This window comes from Dermacentor albipictus, chromosome 2 (genome assembly GCF_038994185.2).
Source record: "Dermacentor albipictus isolate Rhodes 1998 colony chromosome 2, USDA_Dalb.pri_finalv2, whole genome shotgun sequence".
Taxonomy (NCBI): Eukaryota; Metazoa; Arthropoda; class Arachnida; order Ixodida; family Ixodidae; genus Dermacentor; species Dermacentor albipictus.
The window spans coordinates 39927588-39943936 of NC_091822.1; the positions used below are offsets into that span (position 1 = coordinate 39927588).

General features: G+C 44.6%; 1 long non-coding RNA gene and 1 other non-coding gene across 2 annotated transcripts in view; one reads left to right on the plus strand and one right to left on the minus strand.

Annotated features, from left to right (window-relative positions):
- LOC135918263 (uncharacterized) overlaps window positions 1-12518 on the plus strand; it is a 75793-nt gene extending 63275 nt beyond the window's left edge. The window contains exon 5 of the long non-coding RNA XR_011511713.1: window positions 11003-12518. This is a non-coding gene — a long non-coding RNA (uncharacterized lncRNA). The remainder of the gene's footprint in view (window positions 1-11002) is intronic.
- On the minus strand, window positions 6775-6849 carry TRNAS-GGA (transfer RNA serine (anticodon GGA)). Its single transcript has one exon. It is a non-coding gene; the product is annotated as a tRNA-Ser (tRNA).
- Window positions 12519-16349: the final 3831 nt, after the last annotated feature.

A 16349-nucleotide genomic window follows, 5' to 3' on the forward strand; every position in this document is an offset into this window, starting at 1 on the left:
ACGAAATATCAAAGAAAACTGAAGCTAAATTATCACTCCACAAGGCGAAGATTATCGCCCAGGGCAGCAAAATTGTATGTGCTATCAGCGAACAGTTGTGCGCCAGGCACAGTTTGGCCAGTCATGATTACTGGGCTGTTATCTTTTCTCATTTTCTAATAAAAGAGAAGCAGACTACAAACGAAAATATGGCAGTACATGAGGACCATCATCGCGCAGAACAGTCAAACTGGAAATGCGCGCCTCTCAATGCTGATGACTGGACCACGCGCAGTTATGCGATCCGCTGTTCGCGTTTTATTTAACGCCGATCGTACATCAGCTCAAAACATGTACGTTATTAAACGATCTTGTAACCATATAGTTCTTTGTTAAAGTATCATTTGTTGTACTTCGGAAATAAAAAATAGGAAAAGACACAGGAGGGTTACGGGTGTGGTGTGGGCTAGGTGTTTTCACTCTCGATGTTTCTCTCTCGAGCTTTCTCACTGAGACTTCAGTGTAAAGAATGCTTTATAAGATTCTCGTTTAGAGAGAGAGAGAGCGAAAGGTGATCATCGAAAAGCGGAGTGGGCCGCCAGCGTTTTTTCGCCTAAATGCTGCTCTGCAGGGAATTGAATGTAGAAGAAATACCCAGAATTACGACTAGTTCAGCACAAAGAAAAAAGGAAAGAATGAAGAAATAAAACACAAAGAAAGGTACAGGCCTTGTGATTTTGTTGGCCGCAGAATAAGTGTTCGATGTGAAGAATGTAGGTAATTTTGTTAAAAGATGGTTAATGCAGAATAAAGTGAAGATGCAGTCTTGATTAAATGGCGTGTGTGGCTCATAGTTTCGCGAGCAACTCTGTTTATTGAATAATCAAACACAAGTCCTTGCTTTACGTTGTTTTGATGGGCAAAGCCATGGACTCAGCATTCGTGTCAACGCCAAAGGGCCTCGGACGAACTTTTTCATGTTCATTTTATATCGACGTTTCACTTATCTGTTAGCTGGACACTCAAGCAATATGTGCTCTAGAGATTTCACGGCACCGCATTTCTCACAACGTAGACATCTAGCCTGGTCATTGCAAAAAAAAGAGTGTTTGTGTTGGGAGCCTTTAATCAAAGCCGGTGATAGAAGGTCTACAGATGCCGTAGGAGACATTGTGGTGGTTTTTATTGGAGTTCTGGGTCAACGATTAACAAAAAATATAATATCCTGAAGATGACGACCATCTTCTTTTCCGTTCTCTGATTGCATAGCGCATCGCAAAAACTGAAGCCTGACTTTTAGTAAAAAAATGCATCTGTTATTTTATGTGACCATATAGCTTTTGCACGCTGCCTCATCCACCTTTTCACTATATATTAATTAAATTGCGATGTCCTGGAAGTAGTGTAGGTAAGCTTTGTCTTGGACCAAAATGTAATTTCATGAGCGAGTGCTTTTCGTACAAAGGCTTTGCAATGCTGCTTTCGAGTCTGTCAAAATCCATCATTTTTGCTGAAGCTGCCGCAGTGCGTATTTCATCGCCTGATCGCATACAGTTCTCACGATGCGTCCAGCGGTCTGCGCTGGACGCATGAAAGTAGACGAATAAATGGGCTAGGGGAGAAGTGAGAAGGAGGAAGTTGGAATAAAATGGCGGACGACACCCGTCTCACTTAAGTTATGCCATTTCTGTTTCCGTTCTAGTTAGGAACGCTACATATGTTACCATATAGCTTTTGCAGGCTGCTTCGTCCACCTTTTCACTATCTATTAATTAAATTGCGATCTCCTGGAAGCCACTGAAGTGCTACCATTTTGTTCAGTTAGATGTCAAGTAGTGTAGGTAAGCTATGTCCTGGACCAAAGTGTAATTTCATGAGCGAGTGCTTTTCGTACAAAAGCTTTGCAATGATGCTTTCGAGTCTGTCAGAATCCATCATTTTTGCTGAAGCTGCCGCAGTGCGTATTTCATCGCCTGATCGCATACAGGTCACACGATGTTGATGACGTTAGTGTCAATACCGCCACAAAGATATCTCCCTCGTCACAAACGAGATCACAGGAAAAGCTCTGTTGCGTAGAGGAGCCGTCAGTAAACATGTGCGCCATAGTAAAGCACTTCACGCACATCGAGGCCAGTGCTGCCTGTAAAATAGCTGCTTGGGGCATGCACTTATTCTAGGGATGTACTTCCGAATGCGCAAAGGAGGTAGGATCCGCGGAGGGAACTGTAGTGGCAGGATCTGTGGCGCCTGTTCGAGGATTGTGAGTCGAATTTTGCCAGCAGCTTGCCCGAATCCAGAATTGTTTTGTGTTTTGGTTTTACTCAATCAATAATTACTGTATTGAACGAGGTGCCTCATAGGTGTGCAGGTAGTTTCCTGAATTCGAAGCAAGTCAAGACCTAAACAGTGAACCTTAGCAACTGTTGCTGTAGAAGATGACCCCTTGGACAGACGGAGACAGGCACGCGGGCAATTGTTGCGTTCCACTTCGAAGCTTTACTTGTTAGTCGGGGACAGTTGCTGCAGGATAGGAAGGCTATAACGCAGGAGGCCATCAATTTGTGCTTTGTGAAGCATGACCATCGACGGGCAGTGGCTATCCCACCAGGGTTCAGCAACAAATATTTCTCGTTTAAACAACTACGTTACTCTACGACGCTAGAGAGCTCGTCGGTTTTCTAAGCACATCATGGTGCAGGTGAAGGCAGAATGGCGGCAACGGCATGACGACAATGAGATAACAATTTTGAAATTATGATGGTATAGTGGCAACGTGACAACGAAGCCATGATGGCAGCGGATACGGGGTGGTGTTCACCGGTGAGCGCACTGGGAACCCCTCACCGTTCGGCGTCTATGGCAATGTATATGTAAACTGCTAGCGAAGCTTCTATAGAAGCCCACATGCCAAGCAAATGGGGTTCGTTGTAACCATCGCCATCTACGTATTGTAGGGACAACAGCAAGCAAAAAACGTAACGGTAGAAGTGACGTCACAACCGGAAATGACAGTGACGTCAAGATCTTACGCTGATTTGCGCGAATGTTTCAATTTCTTTAGCCTCCAGCATTACGGCCGATACGACAGCAGTTATTTTTGTTTTGAGGCTGAGGCAAGCTTGCTACTCGCCTCAGTTGAAAAGCCAGCGTGTCCTTTAACTATTTGGAGTGGCCTATGTCTTAATGTGGACGTAATTAGGCTGTTATTGACGGCAATTGCTGCAGTAGCTTCCTTAGGAAGTTGAACGAATAGGAAGGAAATAAATGACACTGCCAAAGAGTTTGAAAACTATCAACTTCATTTTTATTCGTATTGAATAATGCAACCAATTTAATTGACCAAACAAAACCTGTTTTCAGTAATGAAGGTTACTATGATCCGCACAGTCATAAGGCATAGCAATCTATGCGAATGCTTTTCACAGAATCATTCGTAAGTCCTGGCGACTCGATGTATTCATATGCAACAATTATCAGACAACATTGCCCCCCATTATGATTTAGATAGCATCCCACTTTCTCATTTTGCTTCCCGTCGAACACTCAGAGCCTGTGTTACGGAAAGTAAACGAACATAGCGCGACGTTTTTTCGTGGGGCGATCCACATTTATCGTCACGACGAGACAAGCGCGTCGGATGCCACAGCGTGAACTTGCACAATAACAAAAAACCTGCATTCACATCTTTCGCCAACGAATGCAGCGCGCTCGGTCACGCAAAATTAGAAGAGAAGCGCACGCCACATTTTGAAGAAATACGCAAGGAATTAATAAAAAGGAAACAAGGACGAAACCGCGGCGTTCAAATGAGCAAGGCCATTCTTCATGACACAATAGCTGGTTTGGGCAGCCTTGCCAAGTCTTGCGCCAGAATCACTGGTTGGTAGGGGTCGTCAAGAAAGAACTGATAAAATGTGAAGTAGAAAAAAATTAACATTTGTTCTTTTAGTGCAAGAGGAATATCTCAAACGGAAAATTTACTCGTAGGCCAGTACTCTGATTAAACATTTTAGCGAATTTTTTACGCATAGGTTTTCTAGTTCCAGTGTTTGTCCCCCGCCCCACCTAGCAGCGCTTCAATCATGCACCGTTAACTATCTTTCGCGATAGCTTTTGGCACGCTTTTCATTCCAAGCTTCACTACTTATTTAGATGGACCGTGTCTATGGCACGAAATGCCGTTTGATGGGCGCCCTTTCTCTCTTATGTACCTCTTTCCACTCGCACCACCTGGCGTGCGCTGTGGCTTGCGCAGAGCAGCGCGCCACCTCGCGGACGCTCTCCATGGCGGTGGCGCCATCTGTCCGCTCTGCGGGGAACCTTCGTTTGACGTGCCAGACGCGTGCTCACAACAACCACGCTCAACTGCCATTACATGCCCCTAAACAGCAACGCTTTTAGAAGCTAAGAAAAATTAGTACATTAAATGAAGCTTTGGTCCCTTCTATATCGTGCCGCGCTCCTCGTGAACTATCTGTTCAAAGTCGGAGGGGCTCGGCGGGGTAGTCAAGGTGGCATTGTCAGACACGCTTCAGGATTTCATGCGCGCTCACACCCAGGCATTCTGGACATTTCCTTGCAACTACGTGGCGTATGAACGTAAAATAATTCGAAATTTGTGCCGTGACGTGTGCCATGACGCACAACCAAAGAAAACACTAAACAAATCACACTCTGAAACTGTTCCGCCACCTGGGTACATGAAAACGAGCGCGCTTCTGTATCAGCCTTATTTCGAAGATGACCATCTATTTGCTCGACAGGCAGTGAATGCACAATTTCGCTATGCACTTGGCCAGACAAGATAGCTCGTCGGCATTCCGGATGAGATGTCTGGCCGAGGTAACTGCTTCCACGAAGCTTCCGTTGGTTTCCAAAGCGACGCTTTCTTTGTCTCTTCCTTCGATTTTCCCACCGCTGCTGCTATCTGGCACACCGCGTCGGCTGTAGTTCAGAGCGTCTGTATAGATGACAGGGGCGCGGCAAATAGAAAAAGCTACCCGAGAAACATGTTTGGACGTTTGCACGCCGTCAAATGTGCACGATGCCCTCTGGAGCTCCTTGGACGTCACCACATTAGCCTTTTGACAGCTGTAATTATCCGTGACCCCCCCCCCCCCGCCCCACCAAAGCTTTGCAGAAAGTGCAGTGCTTACCTTTCTAATAACGTGCAAGTCCAAAGGGAAGCTAGTTAGAATGGTAGAGATTAGGCAAAAGCCTACGGCTTAAGGATACGAGTGAATGACAGCGTTGCCAGTAGGCTCTCGCAGTTCCCGTACAAGACGGGGGACGGGGATAGGACAAAAGTAACGTGAGAAGGCAAGGAACCGGTACTACTATAGACACGACAGCGGCTGCGAGCAAATCGGAGAAACTTAAGTTAAAGGGATGGTACGACACGTTTCTGCTATTTATGAAAAATAAAAACCGAGGAAATTTGTCAAGCGGAGAACTTAGGCAGAGCCGTTTTAAAGCGTACCGTAGAGCTTAGGCGACACAACGCAAGCGGTCACATGTCAAATCAACAGTTCTGTGCTCGCCGCGGTAGCTTTGCGGATATGGCATTGCTCGATATTGCGGGTTTGATCATGACGGGGGCCAAATAAAAAAAAAGGCTCCTGCACCTAGGTTTATGCACACTTTGTAGAACGCCACGGTGTGAAAATTATTCCGGAGTCCACCTGATTATGGTTTTGACACGTACAGTTCTATATTTCAATTAAAGTTTAATACTCCTCTAACGATGCGATGTTCCATGTAAGGCAATGAATATGCTCAACCTTCTCAGAGGCCATAAAATATGGCACACAACAACGCCTCAAGCAAACATGTCGCTCTGCGTGTTCTGTGTACTACGCCGAGATACAGCAGTGGTACTCGCAAGGTAACGTTAAACGTCAACTAACCATTCCCGTGTTGGAATGAAGCTTGATGAACTTAAGCATTAGCCATCAACCCCACCGCTAATTATCGTCAATCAAAGTAAACAACCAAAAAGCTTTACTTGCATTGATTCCCACAGTCCGTAGCATCTGCATTTTTTTTGTTGATTGTTTTTCCTGTTTGTGCACCACAGCGGCCGCGGACTTTCGCATAGGCAACGTAATGTTTCGTGGGTTTCCTATAGACCCAGCGTAATGAATTAAGAGGAAGCTTTAGCTCGAGCCTAATTCCGATGCCGGCTTCTCAAATACTTTTAAAACGCAAGAATGCTTTTGTGAGAAAATCGCTTAATCGATTTGAGTGAGAAGTATTGCGTTTAAAATAACGTTAAATCAGAGTGAACGCAGCAAACAGAATTTTCATTTAAGAAATGGCATGTTTTGCAAGAACTGATGGGAGTCGGTAAATCCTAAAAAGAAAATAGAAGTATGAAGTTTACAAATGCGTAACTCAGCACCAAAAGCAAATATCGCAATTTTATAACCTGCGTGCGTTGGAGCATCTCAATCGAACAAATTTTATGTATGAATTTACGACTGATGTGAATTTGTGACAATGTTTGCGAAGGCTTTGCAAATGTCATTTTCAGAAGTGAGTGGTATATTTCAGGCATGATATGTCATTTTTCTCCGCTTTAGATGAAATATAAAGTACAGCATAGAGTATTGCGGTATCGCTTTTAGTTGCTGAAGTACACGGTTGTATACTTCAAGTTTAGTTTCCTGAAAGTTCACAAAATTTAAGATTTGAATAAAGGGAAAATGAGACATCCACCTGTTCGTAGCAATTGCTACAAAGGGAACCCGTACGGGTTCCTCGAAAGAAAAGCCTCATAGTTGAAGAAAAATTCGTCCTGGTCCGGGACTCGAACCCGGGACCACCGCCTTTCCGGGGCAGCCGCTCTACCATCTGAGCTAACCAGGCGGCTAGCAGATGGCAGGGCGAAGTCGAATTTGTCGACAACACGAAGCAAAGGCAAGTGTTTGACGTAGTAGTTCTGCGGAAACCCGCAAGGTGGAGAGAAGTAATGAATAAAGGGAACACTTGCCTTTGCTTCGTGTTGGGCAAAAGAAATGGGCATGGGCAGGACATGTAATGAGGAAGGAATATGGCCGATGGTCATTAAGGATTACGGACTGGATTCCAAGGGAAGGGAAGCGTGGCAGGGGCGGCAGAAAGTTATGTGGGCTGAGGAGATTAAGAAGTTGGCAGGGACACCATTGTCACAATTATTACATGACCGGGGTAGTTGAAGAAGTATGGCAGAGGCCTTTGCTCTGCAGCGGACGTAACCAGGCTGATGATTATGATGATCTTGTTTTGCAGGTGCCACTGTCTTCCGGTAAAGAGTCCATAGGCCGCTGGGCATTATGGGCGCTATTTTAATATGTCCACCCAAAGAAACATTTGAATTGGTTAAAAGGCACACTTACTTTGTACACATTTCAATTCCCATGTGGCACACGGGTCAGCAGCTACCGAAATTTAAAAAAAAAGCTTGAGCAGCCTTGTTTAATGCGTTCGTCGATTGTCCTAAGTAATCAATAGTTCGTCTTTATTGATGACCCGATCTTGCCCTTGTGACCTCTGTTTTGTCACCATATTTTGAAGAACGTCTTCTTTTTCTTATTTCTTTAAATTGAATTGAATTCTGGAGTCTTGCGTTCAGAATCCCAATTTGTTTATGAGGCAAGTTTTAGTGGGATACTCAGAAATAATTTTGACCACGAGGGAATCTCTAACGTGCCCCTAATGCACGGTACACGAGCGTTTTGCATTTCAACCCCAGGGAAATGCAGCCGCCGCGACCTCGCGCTTAGCAGCGCAGCACCATCGCCGCTGAGCCATAGCGGCGGAAGAGTCTTTGTTACATTTTAATGCAAACGTGTGCCATTTACACATAGACATTCAGTTGAAAAGCAGCCCTCGTGTCTTCCCTTCTTGCTCTTCACTGAAATTTCGTGGTGTAAATCAGGAATCTTTCCTACATTTCAAGAGATCACTGATTTTCATAGAGACTTTCATAGGTGTCGCACACTGTTCTGCTGTTCAAGAGACCGGCGACTAAAGAGTGATTTAACACTATTCTACGCTGCGCTAGGCATGCTGGGTGTACATGCTATCCGGTGCTTTAGCTTCTGCTTTGAGCCGGCTTCGGACTTGTACATGTGATAGAAAAGTGTCTAATAGTACTTCATTCTAAATGACAATTGATTACAATGACCAATTATTGCCCCATGAAAGTAATTGAGCAATTACTAAAAAGTGGTTTAATCACTTACACTTTCCTTCGTTCCCTACTTTTATTGCCATTGCACACATATAGTAAATAAAGAGGTTCGTCTGACACTTTCAGTGCGCCCTCTCCAGCTCTGCGTACCCTGCAAAAACGACACTGAAACTTCCCTCAGTGTGCGCACTGGATGGAAGTTATTGTGTTTACTAGAGGTTGCGGTGCTCTTACGTGGGTTGCTTCACTGTTGCTCAGGCAGCGGGAAGGCGCTCCCCGATGGGTCCAATGAAAAACTGAAAAAATAATTCAGAGGACAGGCGATCTACTGGCATTAATGCCGCAATTGGCCTTTGATATGGAGCCATAGAACCGCAATTTCAATTTGTCGACTAGTGGGGCTAAACCTCACCGGCGCCTTCACTCCGGGTCCTTAGCCACTTAGCACTTAAACGATGAGTTGTAACGGGCTCAGCAGGTGTTCACCTTCCATTTGTCTGGGTCCCTGCTCACTTCTGGGTCTGGGTCCCTGCTTGTCTGGGTCCCTGCTCAATCCCGACCAGAGGAAGCGTATAAAGTGGCCCAATGGTTGACAAACCGGGTTGCGCTTCTCCGTTGAACAGGACCCCCTCGAGACGAAAAGTAGTGACTTCCTACAACGAACTTACTAAAATATATGAAGGGGACAGAAGAGCATACCTTATACCTCAAAGAAACCTCACGAAAGCGCAGGCCACTCACCTCCCCCGTATTTAAGCTGACTGCCTTATCACTCCTCATCGCTTAGCGACCTTCACAAACGGAGAGGTTGACCCAATAAGCAAAAACTGCGACAACAGCGCCGTAGCAAACCAAAGCCACATCCTCTGGGAATGTGAGGTTCTTCCCCCAACCAGAGAGCTACTGCCAGCTCACTCAGAAACGACATGGGAGACCCCCCGAAGAAAAAATAAAAAAAGCGGTCAATGCCTGGGTGGAGGAGGTTGCCGCAAACAAGCGGCTGTCGACAAAGCCCTGCAATTTCACTTCAATAATGTTGTTTCCTCCTCACGTTCTTCTACAGAGTTACCAAATCTGTTAAATGGTTTAAAACAACGCTGCATTGTATTAATCCCTCAAAATGATCTTGCTGTGTTACATTTGCAAAATAAGGTGTATTTGAGTCCTACACTTTACACATTCAGAATTGCACGTTCAACGGACAAACATTGTTGTCTATAATGGCGAAGACATAGGCTGCATTAAGGTGATATTTGAGCAAGAGCTGCCACTACCTATGAAGGCCACTGAAAACGGTTTCCCAGACAGGTGTCAATACCTGCAAGCCGCTGGTTGTTTAAAGCAGATCACTGATCTGCATATTGCATCACCATTTAGTGTGGGAATTGTAGATAATGGTCATTTTCTATCATCATCAGCAGCAGCAGCCTGTTTTTATATCCACTGCAGGACGGAGGCCTCTCCAGGGATCTACAATTACGGTTGCCTTGCGCTAGCTGAATCGAGTTTCCACCCGCAAATGTCTTAATTTCATCAGTGCACCTGATTTTGTGCCGTCCTCGACTGCACTTTCTTTTCCTTGGAACCCAATGTGTAATTGTATTTGTTCACTGGTTGTCTGCCCTACGCATTACATGGCATGCCCATGTCCATTTATTTTCTCGTAGTGTAAAGTAGAGATCAGGTATCGCCGTTTGCTGTCTGATACACACCACTCTCTTCGTGCTTCTTCAAGTCAAACCCTACATTTTCCTTATATTTCTATTTCGCGGTCTTTAAATTGTTCTCGAGCTTCTTCATTAACCTTGAAGTTTCTGCCTAATGCGTTAGCATCGGTAGAATTCACTGATTGTACCCTTTCTTTTTCGACGACATTGGTTAGCTTCCAATAATGATTTGCGTTATGCCTGATGTATGCTCTCCAAGGCATGCTTGTTCGATAACTTTTCTTCTCGTGATCACGCCTATTTCTATATTCCTGCCATATTCTGACGACTTCCACTCGACGTGAATTAAATAAAACTTTTTCTGCCTGAGTTGATTAAAACTGCTTTGCCTGTTGCACCTTGTTTCGCCAATAAAGTAACTGATTAAACTGATTCAATATAATTGATTATTAAAAGAAGTAATTGAAATATAGTGGGTGTTACCGAATAAACAAAGTTATTGCCAAATAACAAAACTACCAAGAAGTGTAATTGATTGTAAATAATTAAACCCATGTATTTCCTTACGTACAAATCTGAGCTATACATCACAGTGCCGCACAGAGTCGAGGCCACGGCACAAGAAAATGGAACATGATGAACTGCGTCAAGACATAGTGCCATACAGTACTGAAAAAAAGCTTAAAATCAAACTCCATCTTAAGGCTCGAACGCAACCTAGCTAACTGCCCTATCGACGATTAGCTACAATTAGCAAGTTCTGAAAGGTAGTTTATACGTCACGAGTTCTGGTACACTGTTCTCAAATCGAACGCCGCTATTGATGCCTGACGCTTCCGTCGTTTTGTCGCCTACAGAACCACTTCTTGACAACAGATTTGTTTACTGACATAGAAAAAATTAATTATATCAGTTCGCCGTAATAGCTGTCTATGGCTCCTGTAAAATCTGCGTGGAAAGCCTTTTCAGCCTCAAGCACTCAGCGCCATATTCGCATAAAAACCTAATTTTTATTACGCGCTCTTATGCACGGATTTAAATTCGCATTTAGGCAAACGTTTAGCGAAATGACGCCGCGTTTTCTTATTAGGTTCTCATAATGGCACGAAGCTGACAAAAATGCAATTTCTCACACATCCATTCATTCACGTTATCCTTTCCTTTTGGTGCACTATTCCAGATGTCCACGTGAAGGGTGCTCAAGCAACCGGACATTTCAGCACGATCTCCACTGATTTGCCTCCGCAATTGAACGTGAAATCAACGGCCCTTACTGGACTACCCCACACGTCTCCCGCCCAACTTGACCATTCAAAGGTAACGAAAAATATCTCGACGCTGTCATTAAGTAGCAGTGATGCATCGACGCCTACCCACGAGGTTGAAGAACTGAAGACAGTGACCATAGGAGAAGAACCAAATATATTCAATAAAACAACAAACCCTTCGTCACACAACGGAACGGTTACCGCGCAAAGTGTGTCTCCAGAAAGCAGTCCAGTGACGAGCACCTCAATAACGGGGACACAGCCTACAAGCTACACTCATAGCGTGTACACAAACAGTGGCGGGCCTCCGTATCCATCTTTTATACTGTACAGTGGTCAGCCAACTACTGGTGGAGCCTTTCTGGACCAAAATGAAACAGACTCTACACGCTTTGTAGCAGCAAGTGCTTCCACGTCGGAGTCAAGCATCCTAGAAAAGGCACCCGGAAATATACACACGGATGGGAAAGCGACTAGCGGCATTCATACAACCATGCTTACCAAGAATAATGGTCAATCTGGTGACAGCTCACGACATCTTGACACCCATTCAATAGAAACCCATGTGCCAAAAACTCAGGCGCTATTTCCACCTAATGAACCAACATATATCACTATCCCAGGTGACAGCCCACTTTCATCATCCAAAGTGGCCACGACGGGAGGAAGGCCTACTTTAAACACTGAAACAACAGCTGCTAGTACAAGTACGGAACATTTAAGGCAAACAGAAAATACTAATAATGCAGGAGTCTCGACAGATTCGAAGAGAAAACAAACATCCTACGGAAGTGCCCTCAGCGATTTCTCTGCAGCTCATGTCGGATCGATTATTCAGGCGCTCCGTAGTGCTGGAAAAAACTGGTTTAATAGAACCAAAGCGTCTGTGCCTGATATCACAGCGCCTCCTGAAGCCACAACTACAAAATACTCTGAAAAGGTTACTAAACCAAGCGAAACTTCAATCTCCATGGAGGTAATAAATGCTCCTCTGACAAGCTCTCTTGCGGCAAATCACACGCATCCTCCGACCGAAAACGAGAGTACGTCGGTTAAAATGACAAATGGTCATTATGTTGTACGCAACGCAAGCTTGAGTGCCGCTGATGTGCCCACCGGAATATGTTCTATGCCGTTTGCTTTGCTCATGGTCTTAGCCAATTACTGGCTGTGTTTGTCAAATTTTCTTTAACTCACCTTTAGTAGCAAATGTTCAAGAATAGTTCCGGAGCAGCTACAGTAGTAAATGTAGTGCGAAGTCATATGCATGAGTGTCCGAATGCACAATCAGTACAGCAAGACCAATATGCGCGATAAGTAAATGTCAATTCTAATTTCAGCGTCACTCTTTCGTTGAGGACGTACACAAAGCATGAATGCCCTTAGTCTTGGAAGTTGTAACTCCTTCTTTTGTATAACACAGCCGGTTTCCACAGCAGCGAAATAAAAGCGATTTTCAAATCGTAAGCAGTTGTGTTTTCAATTGTTTTCCACATGAATCCTACGTTATATTTTATTGGAAGCGTGTCTAAGTACACTCTAAACAAAAGTACTCGGCTCTCAATTTTTTACGAACAAATCTCATACAAGAACGGCCAGACAGGCAGCTGGAGATCCGAGAGACATAAAGGCAGACGAGCAGGCGGCAGCGCCGGTGCTCTATCCATGTTAAAGCAGCAAACCACGTTTCTTTTGTTTTTATTTGGAGCTTCTTCAGCTTTGGATGTGCGTACTTAAATAAAGGTGAGCTGAAACACGTTCTTTACAAATTGTTAGAAGACTCCGATATGACTTAGGCGTCACTCTAAGGGCTCACTTGCGTAGGCCGCCAGGACGCCGCACAAGTTGGCTGTCCTGCGCTACCGGGGCGTGTGACGCTTTGAGCTTACGCCGTTATCCGTCTCTTCATACAGAGAGCGGCTAGCTATTGACAAGTCCGAAGCGGAGAGAAAGAAGCATCTACAAATTGTTTGTTTTACTTATCTACAGGAGGCTTTTGAAGCGCATACAATAATAGGACCGTTCTGGAGCACATATATTTGCAGGGTTATTCTGAAACGCTCATCGGTACAGCCAGGTTATCCTCTTAAAGAGCATTCGTCTATGCAAGATGTCTATATCAGCGAAATCTGCGATACCATTTTGGGACAAGTTGGAGTTGGGAGCCTCACTGTGAGCCTGCCTAGTTGGAATTGGTTCAGCGTGAAAATTTGTCCTACACAAACGGGGTCAAAGAAAGACAAACAAGAACGAGCGTTTCCCGACAACTGATTTTATGTTTCTGGGAACATCAGACTTTATTACAGTACAGATCTGCGAAATACGTCGCAGGATTCCGCCAAGGGCGCACACAGCGATCACGCTAATTGTCTGGAATTTATAGATACCAGAAAGGCAGCAACAGTTCTTCCAACATCACCATTTTTCTGAGTAGCGTGGACAGAGCGATGGTCAGAGCAATAGATGGTGTAGTTACAAAGCTGTATAGACGTGTAGACGAGTATTTAATTTTGGATTCCAACGTAGACAGAGACGCTTTCAGGAAGGGGTGCTAGATATCCTAATTTTATTAGGCGAAGCGCTGACATTCACTTCGGAAGCATCTGTTGACAACAACCTAGATATGTAAAGTTAGAATTTCAGAAAAATCACATTTGCTGGTCCTTCTGACCCCGGTCCGGAAAGCCACTTCAGAACTACCCCTCTGGGAATTCAAGGCTAGTCAAGAGTGGTATAGTGGTTGCTTGAATTCGGTATGCGCTATTTAATTCTTGATTTCACTTCGTGAACCAGGCATTCAGTCAACAGGTTGTCCGATTGCAGGATGATGGCTATCCACACACAGTTTCGCAGGCATCTTGTGGCAGACTAATGAAGAAGCTAAAGCAACAAAAGGAACGAACTATGGAGAAAAGAAGGCATAATGAAGAACATTCAAAGGTATCTATTACTCCTTATGTACATGGCCTCTCCCAGAGAATAAAAGAACTAGGAGGAAACAATGGACAAAATGTGTTTGTGCTTTTTTGGGGGGAGGGGGTGGGGCAAACAAACAATATAGGAAGTGCTTGTTCAAAAGTAGAACAAAAGTTTGAAGCAGAAATTATCTTAACAATGACTAGTATAAGGCACAAGTACCAGTTTCTCGAATGCATAAAGAATGTGGTATATACGACCCCTGTGCCATGCGGAGACGTGTACGTCTATTAAGGACGATTAAGCGAGGATACGAGGATTAAGTGAACACTTGTTGAAGTTTTATAAGGATTCACTGGCACACATTTGACCCTGCATTTTAACGAGTGTGTGCACACCCTGCTTTGACAACACTTCCACTCTATTCAGACATTGTAATGAAACATTGACGAAAATGGTAGAAGCGTTTCACATTTCAAAGCAAAAAGAAGATTGTGTGAGTCGCACATGCACTGTTAGATAAAGATATGTGGCTACTTTAATCGTATCTATAAATTCCTGACGATTCACGTGACCGCCATGTGGTCTTCAGATCGAATCCTGAGATATACTGCGCATATTAGTACGGTAATAAAGTCTGATGTCTCTTAATAATAAAACCAGTTCATAGAAAGCGCTCGTCCTTGTATGCCCCTTCGTCCCCTCAGTTTGGTGCCAAGTTTTAGGATGAGTTCGAAGCCGTCATAGGACACCGCATTCGAGGGGAAATAATCAGCCTATCAGCTGGCGTGCACCTCGCGATCACAAAGTGAAAAGGGGACACGGTGCTCACTGTCTTAGCGGTACGAGGGAGAGCTCCTCTCGAAATGATCATTGAATGCAATGACTTAAGGCAGAACACCCTGGGAAGTGCACTGGAATGGCCCGTCGTCGAAGTAAGCCCCTCCTGGCACCGGTAATTAGCTGACGCACGGCTCTGCTCGGATTGGGGCTGTTTCAAGATGTATGATTGCAACTTTCAATATGCTTTCTGGGCGAATTTCAGAGCTCACAGTAATTGCCATGTCATCGCCGTCTCATGGTGAATGTCCACCAATAGCGCCTGGTGAAGGCGGTTCCGCGCAGCAGATGATAAAAAGATAATTCTTGCGATGATGCTGCCGGCGAGTCGTGTGACCGCATGGGTGGTCTTGTGAACTTTACAATAAGAAAAGGGTGTTTAACTGAGCTTGTTGGTTAGTTCTACGAGAACTGTAGCAGTAGAACGTGCGGAACACCGACATAGAAAGGAACGAATACAAGTAGACGCCACGCGCCGTGGTTGCTTACTGGCTATGCTGTTCGGTTGCTAAGCACGAGCTCTCGGGATCTAATCCCGGTCACGGCGGTCGCATTTCAATGAGGCGAAATGCGAAAACACCCGTGTACTTAGATGTAGGTGCACGTTAAAGAACCCCAGGTGGTCCAAATTTTCGCATTTCACCCCTACAGCGTGCCTTATCATCAGAAAGTGGTTTTGGCACGTAAAACTTCATAATCTTTAAGTACACGCAGCTGCACGTTCGACTAATGTCTTTATCGAATTTCCTGTTCATTTTATTTAATCATCACATCCCATCCCTTTTCATCTACCTGAGGCTTCTCTTAGAAAGGCGACTTCTTTTCTGGTGTGTTTGCACATTGCGGTCCTCATTGTTTATGTAAAAATGCGTCCAGAATCTCCCGACTTAGCCTATCGTCATTCTTTTCAAGGGCTTGCACATCATGCATTTTGGTGGTGTACGCGCGCACTTGGCTATCTTTTAATTTCTTGTTCATTTCGCAGTGTTTGCAGTGCAACGCTAGATTGCTGCCAAAGGTCCCTGAAAGTGATGATGTGTGCTCCCTTGTCCGATCATTTAGACATGTTCTTCTTTGTCTATGTATTGTTTTTCACAGGTCAGGGGGATGGTTACGCCACTTCTTCGACCAAGTCGCAGTATGGGGTCTGGTGCCCGATCTATCATTGTGCTTTCTTTTCCGGGTTTACTCGTGCGCACATACTTTTTGCCTTGTTGCGTGCTGAGCACACTACTCGGACGCAGTGTCTCTCACCAATCCTGATGAAACTGTCGATTAGTCCATACACATACGGATGTTTTGCATAATTCATTTTTGCACCCCCAACGTCGGCTCCACTTTTGCTTTCTATAATTCTTGTCATCTTCTTTATGAAGCATTCAGCTATAGTGCAGAGCATCGACACGGGGTACCCTGCACTTTTCAGCCCATTTAATTACCTTTGAAAGCTTTGTTCCGTTTTATGCTAGCACAATATCTTCCGTAGTGAAATAAATGCTGCAC